The 16234-nt window shown below is 40.7% G+C and overlaps 1 long non-coding RNA gene across 1 annotated transcript in view; it reads left to right on the top strand.

Annotated features, from left to right (window-relative positions):
- Positions 1-384: 384 nt before the first annotated feature.
- LOC138834646 (uncharacterized) overlaps positions 385-16234 on the top strand; it is a 44763-nt gene continuing 28913 nt past the window's right edge. Inside the window, exon 1 of the long non-coding RNA XR_011374227.1 lies at positions 385-678. This is a non-coding gene — a long non-coding RNA (uncharacterized lncRNA). The remainder of the gene's footprint in view (positions 679-16234) is intronic.

The following is a 16234-nucleotide window of genomic DNA, read 5'->3' as shown; positions in this document are numbered from 1 at the left end:
AATTCATCATAAATTTAAAAAGAAAAAAAAAGAACAAGCCCCAAAACATCATTTTATACTGCACAATACCTTGCATCCTTTTTCTCACCCTCACCAGATTCTGTGGGAGGGGGTGGGGAAGCGCCACTGATAATACCAGCTTTAACTACTGGAGTTTCCCTTTGAACAAATATTCAATTTAACTGGAGTTAATTTACCATAAAAGACATTCCCCTTGGCACAAACGCACTCATGTCCTTGAACACACCTCTTTGAATGCCTGGACTCTTACAGGAGCCATTATTTCAGGGTCTCTTTAAAAATCCAGTGCCCATCTCTCTCCTTCCCTCCCTCCCTCCCTTCCTCCCTCCCTCCTCACCACACCACCCCCAGTGAAAACCTGGCACCCAGAGAGCACTCTTTTCAGCCAGAGAGCCCAGAACCAACCGTTGTCCCCTGGCAAAAGAGGCCCAGTGCTGGGCCCTGAGCAAGTGTCTCCAGACATCTCTACTCCTCCTCCTCTTATTAGTCTCCCTTCCCAACAGAAACCATTTCCTTTTGCCATTCTAAAACTCGTTTGCATCCAAAAGTTTCTCCCAAGCTTAAAAAAAAGAAAAAGGAAAAATTGAGAACCATTACACAGAAGAATTCACAAAAGCTGCAGCAGCACCAGGGGTCAAGAAGCAGCATCAGACCCAGGTAAGACCCCAGGGAAGTAAAGATGGGGCCTCCCCTGTCCATCCCTCCGGGGATCAAAACTCTTCAGGTGCCCCATGCTTGTGTTTTGTGCAGTGCTTCTAGCTGGGTATATCTTGGGCCACAGAGGATGCTTGGTAACTTTGGGTTTTGATTTGTTTCCAAGCAAAAGGAAAATGAGAAAGCAATAATGGTGAAGTGAGGGGGGGAAGACATTCTGGAAGGGAGGGCATAGTGGGTGCTGGTGCTTTATATGCATGGCCTTGAGTCTTAGACTTGGGAGCCACAGTCAGGATAGCTGACACCCCACAAAGCACTGCTTCTTGTTCAGCCAATGCCAAGGTCCCTTCAGGCCTTCTTAGGAAGAACTCCAGGAGAGTGTTCTGTGATTGAGGGACTGGTGAGTTTGGGTGCACGGGGCATCTGCTTTGTCTGACTTCTCTCAGCTCTTGTCAGTCACCTCTGCTTTGAGAAATATCAATCTTTCACATTCCAGGGAGAAGAGTAGAGAGGAGGAGCTGGGAAAGTGCATGCATTTTATTCCCTCCCCCCCCCAGCATTTCTGTTTCATAGTATTAAAACTTATTTTAAAATATCTCTGAAAAAGTGTTAATACTATCAAAACGGACTTAAACACTCAGGCATTATTTACCTTGCCCAAACTCTTCTGTCTTCCTCTCTCCCTCTGAGAGAGTTAGGGAACTGGGATGATAGACAGTCCATTTCTTTCACCCCCAAACCCTGGCTGAAAAGCTAGAAAAGTCCATGGCTCCCTCAGTCACAAGAAAATTCAATATGAATCAGTATTACTAGTGACCCCCTCCCTAGATCACCCATTCCCAATCACAATAATTGGGGAAGGGGAAGTCTTTTCTAACAGAAAGTTTATTAGTTTCTAAAAGAAATGCCAGAGGTTCAGGCATGTGGATTTTTCGAAACATAATTGTATACTAAAAAATAGGCATTGCTACCCAGTTTGAGCCTTATACTGACCTCCTGAGAGGATTTTAACAACTCAAATATCTCCTAATACTGTTTGTGGGTTTTTTTTTTTAACCCTTTTTCTTTCTAAAGAAATTGCAGTGACAGGTTGCAAAGCCTGGGCAATTTCATATAAGGTTTCTTAGAGTTTAACAAAGCTGTCACTTTTAATACACCCAATGAGTTTTTCACTTTTTTAGCTCTTGTATGTGATTTTCAGAGAGGTTCAATAATCCCACACACCCTAGTTGCATCGCCAATATCAATATTTTAAAACTAAATACAAAAGAGACAGATGACCTCCTGACCTCAGGAAACTGGCCTGCAGAACTCCCAAGTGTTCACTTCACCATACACAAAGATCTTTCTTTTTCCCAAATGAGACACACACACACACACACACACACACACACACACACACACACACACACACACACACACACACACACACACACACACACCAGAATCATATAGCATGGAAAACACAAGTAGCAACACCAAAATCCACTAAAAAATGCATAGATAAACAACCAACAAGTATTGAGACTAACCTGTCTACACTTGATGGGAATTGCAAAATCATGCCCAGCTCTCTGAGCCCTACCACTGTCAAATTAGGGTAGCAATTTTTCCCCACTAGAGAATTCATAACCTATTAGTTTTCCCCACCCCCATTGCAAGCCCTTTACCTTTCACTAAAATAAATAAATAATCTTCAGCTTCCCCACCACCACCCTTCTGGGAGCTGTTTGCTCTCCTCTGGGGACAAAACTAAAGGAGAAAAATGACGCTGTTAATAATGTCACTGCTGAAATGCCTGTACTTAACTATTAAAAAAGAAATCCCAGTAAGTGTGCCTATATCTCCCAGCACGTTTACAAGCTACAACTCAATCTGAACACAGACTGGGCCAGATGCCTCCAAGGAAGGGTAGCCAGTTCCCACTTCTCTACAGACATGAATTCAGTACATCATCAGAAATTCCCAACTTCACAATCTTGTTCCCCAGATTACAAAGTCAGCAGTTGGCCTGTAACTTTTGCATGATTTATTTTAAACTTTGAAGAAGAAAAAAAAAATCTCGGTAACAGTTGCCTGCCTGGCTTCATTCACAGTACATACTACAAAGGTTGCATACACTCTCCCATGCACAGAGTTTTCTCTGCTGATGTTGAGAGTTGTACTTACAGTCTTGCCCTTCTCAAAATAGCTAACCTTTAAATTAAAACTATACATCATTGTATTTTGACATGTAAATTGGCTTTTGTTGCCCATCCACACATGCTTTGTGACATTTGAAAATGGATCAGTTTTAAAGAGACATTTAGAAAGCTACATCCAAAATGGGCCAAGTAGTCCTTACATTCAGTATTAAGTATAAAAAGTGCATCATAGACCACTTTAAACTTTCTACACCATTTCCTCTAGTCCTGCTTTAATAACTGCTATTCTATTTTTTAAAGTAGACAATTGCACACTTTAACTTTAAATTAAAATGTAAGAAATAATTAAAAGAGAAAGCATAAACCACTGGGCCTATGCAAAATATGTTCAGCAAACTTTATCTCTGAATGTATCTGAAACCTTTTAAGAGCCCAACAAGCTAATAAATTTCAAACAATAATACTGTCAAATTGTGTAATGCCACAAACTCCAAAAACAAAGTTACAGATGTCTGTGACATCACATTCACTCAAAATTATGTTGTTGCTCAGTCTGACCATATTAAAATTAAACGGATGCCTGCGTCTGCTAAAGAATAAAAGGAATTTATTTTGGACATCAAACAATGAATCTGTCACCATTTATTGTATGAAACACTCAGCTAATCAATTTCCTATTAAAATAGCTTTCAACAATACCCGGCTTTAAAATTCATCAGGGCCAGTAAAAACCTTTTCCCAGTGCACAAGAATGCAGTCCCAACCACCGATGATAATTACCATTCTAATACTTTTATTGCCCAAGTACTTTTTCCTGTGCTCCTCATCACTAAGCAGGAATCTGCAGTATATTGTATCAGTGAGTTAGAGTGTTTGACCTTTGCCCACATATGATTTAATAGGGACTTTTCAGCACTGGAGCTTTCTCCATCTCTCATACCATTAAATGAAAACATCAAACCTCAAATGTAAAACTGGAAACCACAACGTTTTGTGTTTCACAACTCTTTGCAGTTTTCACTTTGGCTGCTTAAAGACCAACTTCCATACTTCACAATGACCTTCCCCCATTTACTGAATGCACTGGGAAGTCACACTTATTCTGATTTTGATTAAATCTCAAACTCCTAAGTCACATACACACATGCACGGCTGCTTATTTACACGTGCATTCTTTTCTAACCACATAAGCATGCGTGTAGACTTTCTGGACTTATTCCATTTTAGAGCTGATTTAAATGTCTGTTCAAATATGGGTTCAAAAGTTAACTTTTTCCCTCCTGTTAGAAGTTAAAGTTACAAAGGATGGTGCTATAAGATCCACTCAAAGAAAGTCAAAGTTAATCTTGTGTATTTTGGCGCCTTTTCCCTGCCAGCTACTGTACTGGGGGGGGGGGGGGTAAGTCGTGGGGGGGGCGGACACCAAGAACTTGGAGATCTTGTCTGTCCCTCTCAAGTTCAATGGCAGTTCTTCCAGCCGGGAGGAGAAGATAGCCACGTTCACAGACCTAATAATAATTCTGATCACGCCACTTCGGCATCTTGTGTCAAAGTCGAAACTAGCTTCCCGCACCCCCCCCCCCACAACCTGAAAGCTGCCAAATCCTCACACACTCTGCATTCAACCACAACTTAATGGATGGGGATATTGTGCATTAAAATGTGCCCCAGACGCACTGGCGAAGAGAGGACAAGGGAAGAGGCAGACCCACAGACACACACAGACTTAGGCTGGAGGGGAGGGAAGGGGGGAAGGGCAGGGAATCCCAGAGTAGATACAGCAGGGTAGGAATTTTTAAAAATATATTAACAGGAGTGGGAAGAAATCCATCATAATATTAAAATTTAAAAAAAAAAACCTGGTGGCTGTTGACGTCGGCAAGAGGGTTAACAACTTCATGCCACAACTTCCAGTATTATGGGGTGCGGGTAAGAGAACTAAATCCCAGAATGAAGACAGATTTTTTAAAAAATCCAACACACAATACCATTTCTCTCACTTAAAAAATATTTTTAAATGAGACTATGCAACAAAGCTGCCCCTTCAAATGAAGAAAAGAATGCTTCAAGGAAAGGAATGGGCTAAAGTATGCTCATGGTACAACTTAAAGTATTATTTGCATTGTAATTTTTTTTCCAATATTGAGGGAGAAAGGGATTGAGAGTAGGAAGGGGGAAAAAAAAGTTTTTCCTGAAAGCAGGAAAAACATTAGATTCTGCAGTTTGGATTTGCAAACGTTATTCCCGCCATAAAAAAAAAAAGTGTCGCAAGACTGAAGTTGCCAATTTTTTTTTAATCCGTATTTGCATTAGTTCTGGAAATTCAGCACTAGCTCAACCTGTAAAGCAGAAATGACACTGAGGGTAAACCAGCCATGTTACAGCAAACAAACAGAAAGTAAAATCTGTGCCGGAGGTGGGAGGGGTGCAAAGACCAGCCAGTAAACCCCATCATTTCAAAGCCACATACCATCACACTGTATTGCACTAAATAAAAGAGATCTTGAGTCTGTCACAGAACCCTGGGCCGCAGACTTCGCAGGTCTCAGGTACAGATTTGTGGATGTTCTCGAAGATTGGTTTTGGTGTCTCTTTTTGTTAGTTCCCCCCCCCTCCAGGAGTAGTCTGATACTGTTTAAAATGATTAATTCTGCACTGTCACACTCCTTGGCCCAAGAAGAAAGAGGTCAAAGTCAAGTCTCAGAGCAGGCAGCTCCTCAGTCTGAGCATCCAGTGTTCCCTCCTCGCCTTTGCAGACTTTCTCAGGGTTGACTTGAACGCAGTCCAGAGTGTGTGGGGGCGGGTGTGCGTGTGCGTGCGGGTGTGCGCGCGGGTGTGTGTGTGGGGGTTTATTGTTGTTTTAGCGGGGCTGCGGTAGGGGTGGCAGCCGCGCTCGGTAGACACCACCGGCGCGGCCACGGGGTCGCGCGTCGCCCTTTCTCCGCCCTCGGATTGGCCTGGCCGGCGGCGGGGCAGCCCCGGAACCGCCGCCCAGCCACGCAGCCCGGCGCTCGGCGCTTGCGCCGGCGGGGCTCTGCGTCCTCCGCTACCACCGGCCGCCGCCGCCGCCTCCCGGGCTTTCTCTTTCTCCAGCTTCCCCGCTCAACAGCCCCGCCCCGCTGCAGCCCAGCCGGGGCCCCGGTGCGCGGGAAGCGCGGCTCTTCGCTTCCGCCTGGCGGCGGGAAGGAGCCCGAAAGGAGGAGTCGGGGGCGGGCCCGGCGCGATGCATATTCATCAGGGCGCCCGGGGCTGGGAGGCGGGAGGCGGGAGGCGGGAGTGGGGCGGGCGCGGGCCGGATGGGTGTGGCGGCCTGCGCGGGGCGGGCGCCCCTCGCGGGTGGGTGAGCGAGCGGGGTCTTTGTGCTGCCGGGGGTAGGGGTGGGGGAGGGAGGCCGCAGAGGGGGAGAGGCCGGGGGGAGGAGGCCGGGGAGGGGGCGCAGTGGCACAGCGCGGGCGCGCCTGTCGGCCGGAGGGGGCGGGGGGTGCTGCGCGCCTCCGTGCCTTTGTGCTCCCCCGGCCGTGCGTCCTCGGGGCGCCGCGGGATAGGTAGGGGTGCCCGCGCGGAGGGCCTCCCGGGAGGACGGTGCTGATGATCGCCTAGGTGGCCCGAGTCGCTGTTTCTTCCCTACTTCCCGCCACGTTGCTGGGGCGCAACTTCTCCGGGCCACGCTGGTTTCCGTGCAAAAAAAAAAAGAGAGAGAAACAAAACAAAACAAAACCCCAAACCTGAAAGAGTCCTCCCTGCATGGTGTGATCACTCACAGCGCCCAAAAGAGAGCTGGAGCGCTTTGACTTCTGTGCATACCAAGTGCATGGCAGTCATTTATGGTTATGTGGGTGAAAGAGACGAGCGACACCCAAGAAATAGGCAACTCCTGGGCTCCAGAAGTAAACACGCCAGAAGAGATTCGATAGTGAATTAACCTTCCCAAATAAAGCCGTTTTAATTAGCACATTTGAAAGTATATGTCGAGAGTTGGGGTTGTTTTTTTTTGGGGGGGGGAGTACCCAATTTTAAAGTAATCTAATTATATTCATCTTTAAGTACCTGTAGTTGCAGGGTAAAATACTTAACGATTTTTAAAAAGGCTGTTATAAAAATTCTGCTCCAAAATGTAAAGTATTAAAAAGTATGAAACTATAACCTGGCCTAAATTTACTTAGAACTAACCCACATGTGTTTAGAAAAGATTTTATTGCAGAGATCCTGACTAATTATGTAATTGCACAACACAACAATAGCTTCAAATATCCTCTAAAAACCCTGTTCAATTATGTGATTACCAGTGAGACCGGAATCGCTCCCAGTGAATTGTTCTTATCTCTACTAAATGTGAACATGTCAGTGTTTTAATCCCAATTATGTTTACCCTCCCAAGTCCTGGAGAGCGTAAACAGCATTGTTCAGGTCTGTAGTTCCTGCAATACACATTATAAAACAAAGAAGACATTTGGCCTCATTACCCCCAAAATGCCTCCCTTCCTATACATACATAAACATTATACAGATCTTTGCCTGTCCATGTATGATACACATGTCTATTTTCATATAGTAATGATAATAAGATTTTCATATACTATGATAAGATTTTCAATTTCAAAAAAAGGATTGAGCCATTTGGATGTAAGAAAATGAAGAATTTTACACGAGTTGAATCTCTTCAAGTTTCACAGTTCCCAATTGTTCTCCAAAAGCCCCAGCATACTACTTATATTTCCTTGGCTATATAACTTTGGGAAGAGAATTGACTAAATGAAGGTAAGGAGGGTGGAATACACACTATCTACACATTCAACTGCAACATTATGGAAAATTGACTTTTAAGTTCAATCTTCCTCCAATTTAAGCGATTTTAAACACTTAGCTGGTGTAGCTATAATTCAGTCTACCAAGGCAGTCAATTCAGGTGGGTAACAAACTGAATCTGTTTCTCTTCTAGGATTGCCTACTAATAGGTTTATAGTCAGATAAATCATACTTAGTTCTAGAGAACCAAATACAAAATATGAAAATTTGGTGAGCTCAATTTAAAAAAAATACTTAAAGTGAAGAGAGAATATTTTAAAGTGTTACCAAATTCTAATCCTTCTGTAAGTTTGCCACAGAAAGTCTTCTCTCTTGTTATTGTTTGAAACCCATAGCAGAATCATCAATCCTTCTCAACATCTACCCCATGCAAAGGAGAAAAGATATTGTAGAGAATGTAATTCTAATTAGGAAGCATCTTTTCAAGTGAAAATATGAATATATGGGAAGAGAAAACAATTTTCTCCATTCTCATATGACTTCAAGGAATTTAGTTTGTGTTACCTGTCAGTGGATTCCTTCTTAAGCATATTATTTGGTAATAAATGTACCATTGCATGTCATGTTCAGGCTTTCCATAGATTATCTTTTTGTATTTGCATGTCATGTGTTTCTTTTGACATGTGGAGCTTACGAGGATACTTATTTCTATACCAATCGCTCTTCTGTCTGTCAAATATGTACACATATCATCATTAAATGATACTCAAGATTATTCAAGTAAAATGGATTTTCAAGCCTGTCCTATAGAAAATTATTCTGTTAATTTGTAGTCTCTTCAATGAATGTATCGGTGCTTTTTAATTTTTTGTTAATTGGCAAATGACCATTTTTTAATCTACAATATCGGCTGGTTTTCTGGTTTGCATATTTTGTGGTGTAAATAAATATATGTAAATTAGGGACTGTTTAAAATAGGTGCTCATGTTAAAATGATTTTACTTAAAAATCTTTTCAAGAATATCATTAATGTCTAATAACTTTTTGTGCTCATCTTTTGTTACAAGAAAAACCAATTCATTAAAAAAAAGTACTATCTGATAAAACATAAGCCCTTTGAACCTCTGGCACACATAACTGAAGTACACCCAGTATTTTTTTTTTTTTAATTTTTCTGTTGAAAGTTTCAGGCATCATTCATTCATTCGATAGAACTTACTGGAAGCTTCCCAAGTATATTTTCACTTCGGATTTTCTTGTTCTTCCTAAAGCCAATTAACTAGTAATCCAGTTTCTGTATGTTTTCTTCAAATTAAGATTTTTAAAAAATGTACTAGCAACATCTGCTTGTGTTTATCTCTGGGAATAATCACTATATAATTATTTCTAAAAAGCATGCATTATTACAATGCTCTATGTCATAATTGAAGTAATCCCTCTATCCCATCTAAACCAGTAATTTTCAGTCATTACTCCAAAGGTGTTTATTTGGTCTTTTCTACTTCTAAAAAATATAAGAAATGTGTTTTTATTTATAGTATTTCCTATTATTAAAAGATATATACTGATTTATTATGTCATATTTTGTTTGTTATTTTACCAGAATCTGTGCAAATTTAGTGTATAGAATGAAAATAATGGAATATTTAAGAGTCAGAGCTAAATGAAACCTACATCCTTTTTTAAAATAATTGAGTAATTATTTGGAGTTTATGTAGAAATTTTAAAATATATAATATGTTAACGAGCCTAAACATTCATATTACTTATGGCCTACAGTCAGTAGTTTTGACTATTGCATAATTATTTTAAAAGATATAGAACTACTTAAATTGAGGTGCTCATAAAGTGTCAGATATGAACATTTTAATGAAGTTAATAGATGAGAGCTGTCTCTGTACAATTTTTATTAAGGAGAGCAGAACACACATCTAGTATATTGTCCTGTAAGAGGAAAACAAGGATAAGCTGTTAGCTGTCATCTGCTATGCCTCTTCTCTAGAAGGCACTGATTGTAAAAGCAAACAGAGTGTCTTTCCCTGAAGATATAGCTACTCATCACAGCAAATTATATCTATGGAAAAGACTTCAAGAGCTTTCCAGATAGGCTCTTGTAATGGAGTTGAAAGTCCATGCTGCCCAGAACAGACACAAGGGGTCATTTCCTAACCATTGAGAGTATGGGTACAAAAATAAATATCCACATCAGTGTGTGTTCTTTCACTAACTGCATGCTGCACCTGTGCACACAAGATCTGATGACATCTGCTAACATAATAAATCTCAAGTGGTTTGTGGTGTCATCAAAAACCTGAGATGGTGGTATGGCTCAGGGCCTTACCAACCCCAGGCTATGGCCCTGTTAAACCTCACAAGCTAAATAGAGACAGACTCACACTTATTCCGTACACCAAAGAGGTTTCACAGAGCAGATGAAGGTGGTTTAACCAAAAAAAAAAAAAAAGGGGGGGGGGAAGAAAAAGAAACTGCACTTATGATTCAGTATGCAAAAAAATCTGCTCTTTGATTTAACAGTATTGAAGCAAGGATGTTTCTGTTTCAAAAGTGAAATTTTTATCACATTTGTTAGGAATTTGAAGTATCAACCATTTCTTAGCTTACATATTTTTTAACTTCCAAAAATAAAGTATGCAGAATTAAGTCTTCATACCTTGGTTACACTTTTAATAACTTTAACTTTTCACTATTCAAATGCCTGTAAAGAGAAAAATTAATTTGAATCAATTGCAGTTGTAATGAAATGCAACAAAGAAAAAGCAGTAATTTTTCAGGATTTTTTTAAGCCATATATAAAGTTTCTAAAACAATACTGCTAAGGTATTTTTTAAACATTTTCAAAAATCACATGCATCTGGTCATGTGGAAATTAGTGAGACAACAGGATAGAAGAAAGTGCTAGACAGTCTAGTGATCCTTCAGTGTCAGCCTGGCATAGGACTATGCTGCTTTTGCTCACTGGGCTAGTTTCAACCAAGTCAGTGTCAAGCCCCCTGCGTTCTAATCCTGTGCTTGGTTGTCCCCACTGTGCTTGGTTGTCCCCACTGTCCCAGATTCCTGTTGACATATCTAGAATATTTTGAATTGTCCACCACTTAAGGAAGATCAGTAATCATATTTTGTATCTTTATCTCATAATCTGGAAATTCTAAGTATGGAATAGAAAAAGATGTTATTCCTCCTACAAATATGCATTGCAGGCTTTAATGTAGGTCCAAACCCTGATTAGGTGCTGCCATAAAAAGCTAGATAGATTTTGGAGGGCTTTTGCCTTTGTGATACAAACGCCTTTGTGCACATATTCTCCTCCAAATTTGTTTAGAAAAGGGTAACCTTCCCATGGGGTATTTTTGAAAACCTCCAAATAAACACACAAAATAACAGCCCATAGTTTTCCGCTCACTTTACAGGCAGTTGATGTGGAATGAAAACAGCCTTAATAGAAACCAAAGAAGAATTTAATTCAGGACAATAAGTCAGCTGTCCTTCCCAATCCACCCACTAAAATAAAACAAAACCCTTGTATATTATATTCAGAAGCCAAAGTAACAAAGTTGGGTGAATTTTGATACCACTAAATTTCATGAAGTGAGAAAAAAGTTTATATAAATAACAGAAAGGAAAAGAAAAGGAGCAGTGTTAGGTAGAAAAGTTCTGGCACTCTGGGTGTCCCTATCTTGCAGCTAGTAATGGTTTATTTTACCGACTCCTTGTTTGATAATGGTTCACAAACAGAGAGGACAGGGTAGAAATATGTTTCAACAAGATACTAATTCACTTCCTCTCCCTTTTCTCTTTAATCTACCATACTGTGTTGCCCTCGATTTTTCTTTTACCATTGTCTTTAAAAATATTTTTGTTATAGAAACAGACTAGAGATACTTGAAATAAACAGGTTTTTTTAAAAAGACACCTACTTACAGTCCTAACCCCTAAAATTTTGTTACCTTTGCGTACATTTCCATGAGGTATTTTCTTGCTTATAAGTATGCTATTTGCCTGATTAAAATCTTAAAACGGATAGATTTTTCATTTGTAACTTGTCTATGTGGCCTTGCATTTATATGACTGGTATTAGTGAATGGCCACAGACTGTGAAATGTTAAAGCTAGCAGACACTTTTGAGACAACTAGATAAGAGAGAAACTAGACTGGTGGCATCTTTCCTTTCTCCTTATCAAGTTATTATTGTTAGAATTCACAGTTAACATTTAAAACTTGGCATGGCTTGCTTTAAAATACAGACAAACTCTACTTCCCTTGAAAAAGTACAAGGTGAGACCTATTTTTGGACCAGTAGTATCTAGAACACCAAGACTAGAGTAGAGCAGCTGCTGCCCCTGTACCTGGGGCTCAGCTTCTACAAATCTCCATCAGCTGGCTTGGATTCCATTGTCCCATTTTCTTCCTTTCTGCTACAATAGTTAGTCTAGACCAGATATTCTTCTCATAGAAGAAAAAGAATAAAATAGATAAGTGTCAGTGAGGTAATGTGCTTAACTTATATAATGCTTAGCAGCAGTACCAGCATCATCTATGAGACCATCTGACTCAAAACCAGTGCTCATAGATTTAAATCTTACTCCAGAGCATGTGAGAACATGGGTTCCCTGCACAAATACACATAGCCTCACCAGAACTGCTATGACTGTACCCCAGAGGGGTGGGGAAACTTTCTTTTTTTGCCATGAACCATTTGGCTGTTTATAACATAGAGCCATAGAAAATTGTCAATACAGACAGTTTCAGGCTGCAGGGAATGAATGAGACATATTATATATCTGTCCCTTCATATACTAAATGATGTTGTGGGCCTTGTATAGCCCCTGGGCTGTATAAGACCTCCACTTTGGGAAGTTCTAGGCAAGTCACAGTCAGTCATGATTAATATTTGATTTCCACAGCCAAACTGAGCCCACTCAAAGCAACTCCCCACTCATTAAAAAACAAACAACACAATGCAAATGAGGGAAGATGATCACTTTATGGGGGATGACATCAAATCCTCTCTAAGTGATAAAGGAAGCATCTCATTAAGACATACTTCATAACATTCCTATCAGATATACCTCATAGAAATGTGATGACAGACCCATACCCTAGTAGGCACTCACCATTGTAGAAAAGACAAAACTCTCATCTCTGCAGAGACCATAGTTTCTAATCTCTAGAAGGAGACATATGGTGCAACCAAGAACAATTTTTTTAATGAATTTAAGATTGGGAATGTTGTGCAAAAACCTTTAGAAGAGGAATCATTGTTAGCCACAACTTAATAAATGGATCAAAATAACAAAAGTACTATAAGAGTGCCTGACTCACATATCCGCATAATATAATTTCAGACAGTTGCTTGTACTGTAGGGTTTGATGGAGCTCACTGCCATTATAGCCTCACCCCTAGGTATCCCCTGCAGATAACACTTTCCTATGATGATCGTTCTTTGACAGGACACACATTCTCTGGGTTTTGCTCCTCCATGCAAGTGGACCTGAGGACACACATACAGCATCAACACAGTAAATAATTAAGAAGCCCATCCATTATGCACATGCTGGGTCTATAGTTACAGGACAGGCCCATGTTCAACCAGACTCTGGATCATTCACAGAGCAGTCTCCATGACCCTTATTCTGATGAAAGCACCATCCATGTGTGCAGTATGAACGCTCCTCCACAGCTGGGAGCCCAGCCCTTTGTATCCCAATTTCTCTAATGTCCATTTATGTAGGCTTCTTAGGACACGTTTTAAGTGAGTACCTATATACTAGATCCTCTGTTGGGCAGCCCATTTAGGCCAAGAGCAGTACCTTCATTAAGCAAGGTCTCCCTGGGGCAATGGTTTTCCCTATGTCAAGTTAAGTATGTCATGATAAGTAATAGTAATTACCATTTACCAAGGTCTAACTATACCACTGCATTGGATGGCTATGTCACACATGAGTCTAGCTCTTTCAAAGGGGAGAAGCCTAAGGGTCAAAAAGTATAGGTAGCCAATTAAAGGTCATGATATCCATCTTCCAGGGCTTTCTAATTCCAAAGCCCTTGACACAGACACACTGGGAGGCTGTCACCACTCAATGAGTGTGGCCCCCTCTCAAGAGGAGCTTTAGGAGGCTGTGTGTATGCTTCTTTTGTATCACTCTTCTTTTGAAATTACCTTTAGAACCCCAGGCACATTCTTTTAAATATTATCAGTAGAAGCGATCTTTCTCCTTTGAATCTAGATTTGAGTTTTGGATGTAGTCATGATTCATTCAATACCCTGTAGTGATTAAAGAACTTATCCAGCTGGGTAAACCAGTTTGGGTTGAAAGCACGCATGACAAAAATGGTAACAAGATTATTTTCATTTTCCACTATGTTCTGAGAGCAAGAGAATAGGAGCTTTCAATTTGGAGAAGTTTGCTGAAGTTTAGGGTTCAAATCCTGCCTTAGCCAACAAAAAGCTACGTGACTCAGGCAGCGTGTCATGATTCTTAGCCAGTGTTATCTTCAAAAGGAACAACAGCAAAAAATATACTAGCTTTCAGTGTGGTTGTTTAGAGATTTAAACATTTCATTTGTCTAAAGACATCAGCCTCTTTGAGAAACATAGTCCTTTCTCAGTAACCCTTTTCTGAATCTATCAGATTATCTCTGTCCTCATCATTCCAAAGTGAGGAGAGATAAAGAAGCATCAATATGGTCTGTGACAATAACCAGATCCCAAAGCCCCTGTGGGGGCCACTGGACCTGACAGATAACACTTATTTGTGATTATAGTTTTGTAAGCAAGAAGGAATCCTTTTTGTCCTGATGGTAAAAGAGATAGATTTAAAGGAGGCTGTCTTGTAGTTCTGGAAGAAGTCTCTATCTCAAGTTCATTCCCGGGTTCTCTTTAAAACAATGGGAAATGTAATAGCATCTTGAGCAAATGCTCCTTTGTAAACATTTATGGAATGTCAGCCTCTGTGCTCAGGTAGGAACCAAAGTGTGGAAGGCAGAAGCAGTATCCCAAAGCCTAGTTTTGTAGCACACATAATGTGACAAACCCAAAAGATAAGAGTTAAGAGCATCTGAGAACCCATTCACACAATATGAGTCATCATGGAAGAAGGTAGCTTTATCACTCCTCAGGCAAGAAAGGAGCATCTGCTATGTCCAAGCTGATACTCCAGCATAAAGAGGCCTGGGATGGGGAAAGGGAGAATGAGGGAATAGCTAACAGAAATATAGAATCTGTGTACTATTTATTCAGGCAGGCCAGGAGCACTCTCTGAGAATTCTAGGAACCGTGCAAAAAGGCATTCATCAAAAGAGTGGGGGAAAAAGGATATGCACAGTTTTTACAGCACAGACCCAATCATTGGCACTGGAGAAGAGGGAGGATGTGAGCAGGCTGTGAGGGGAGTTGGAGGAGGGCATAGATCTAGCATCCTCTTGGCCTGAGCAGCCCCTTGCAGGTCTCAGTGCTTTCAATGGTTTTCTGTATCAAGCCGATTAGGCTTACTTTCACGTTATAACACTGACTAAACACTGGACCTCACTGAATCCTCTTACCAATTCTATAACACAAGCACAAAATTGCCTCCATTGTACAGATGAGAAAAGAAAGGGTGAGAAAGAATAAATAACTTAGCCAAGGACAAGAGCTCATAAGTGTCAGTGTGAAAGATTTTATTCATATATATACTCAATGTATTTTTGTATTATTCATCCATCCTTATTGTCTTTCCTTCTCCCAAGAGTAAGATTTGAACCTAGACATTATTGTTCCACAATCTTGGAACAATCATCTTAACCATAAATTAAATGCAGCCTTTCATCACCCCTGCATGCTCTACCCCTTCCCTTCACCCAATTTGGCAAAGACAAATTGGGTCTTTGCCAAATGTTGAATTCTCTTATTCCCTTATGCCTTACAATTCCCTACTAGGGAGGCATAATCATGGGTAACCTTACCACACCTTACAGCACAACTACATAGCTCTAAAGGCAGGTCAAGACTTAAGTCACTAAGTAGAAAAAAAGGCACCCCAGCAACTTTGGCCCAAGTCTTTGGATCCCAAAAGAAGGAGACCCAGATGATTGACCTAAAAGTCTAATTGCTTAAAAAAATAAAAAGTAGTAAATTGTTGCCTAGTCATACAATGGGTTATTATATAGAAATGGAAAGATGACTTTCTGCTTAAGGAAAAGTGAACATCACAATATATAATTAGATAAGTTAGCCCTGTCACCACTATCCATATTAAGAAATGGCAATACAGAAGATACTTTTCTCTCTCTCTGACCATTACTACCCACACCGCTCTTCCCAATGATAACCATTATCCTGGTTTCTAATAGTAGAAACTTACACTGCTGGATTTTGAGCTAGAAAAGTATATAATACTCTTTTTTTTTCTTTTTGCATGGGGGGGGGATTATTCTGGAGCTTGAACTCGGGACTTGTATACTATTCCCGAGCTTCATTTTTGTTCAAGGCTCGTGTTATACCACTTGTGGGGCCTGAACTCGGGGCCTGGACACTGTCCCTCAGCTCTGACACTGTCCCTCAGCTCTTCAGCTCAAGGCTCTACCACTTGAGCCACAGTGCCACTTCTGGCTTTTTCTGCTTATGTGGTGCTGAGGAATCGAACCCAGGGCCTCAAGCATGCAAGGCAAG

Source organism: Dipodomys merriami, unplaced genomic scaffold, assembly GCF_024711535.1.
Source record: "Dipodomys merriami isolate MVZ:Mamm:240054 unplaced genomic scaffold, mDipMer1.0.p SCAF_22, whole genome shotgun sequence".
NCBI classification, from domain to species: domain Eukaryota; kingdom Metazoa; phylum Chordata; class Mammalia; order Rodentia; family Heteromyidae; genus Dipodomys; species Dipodomys merriami.
This window is presented reverse-complemented; position numbering and strand designations above follow the sequence as displayed.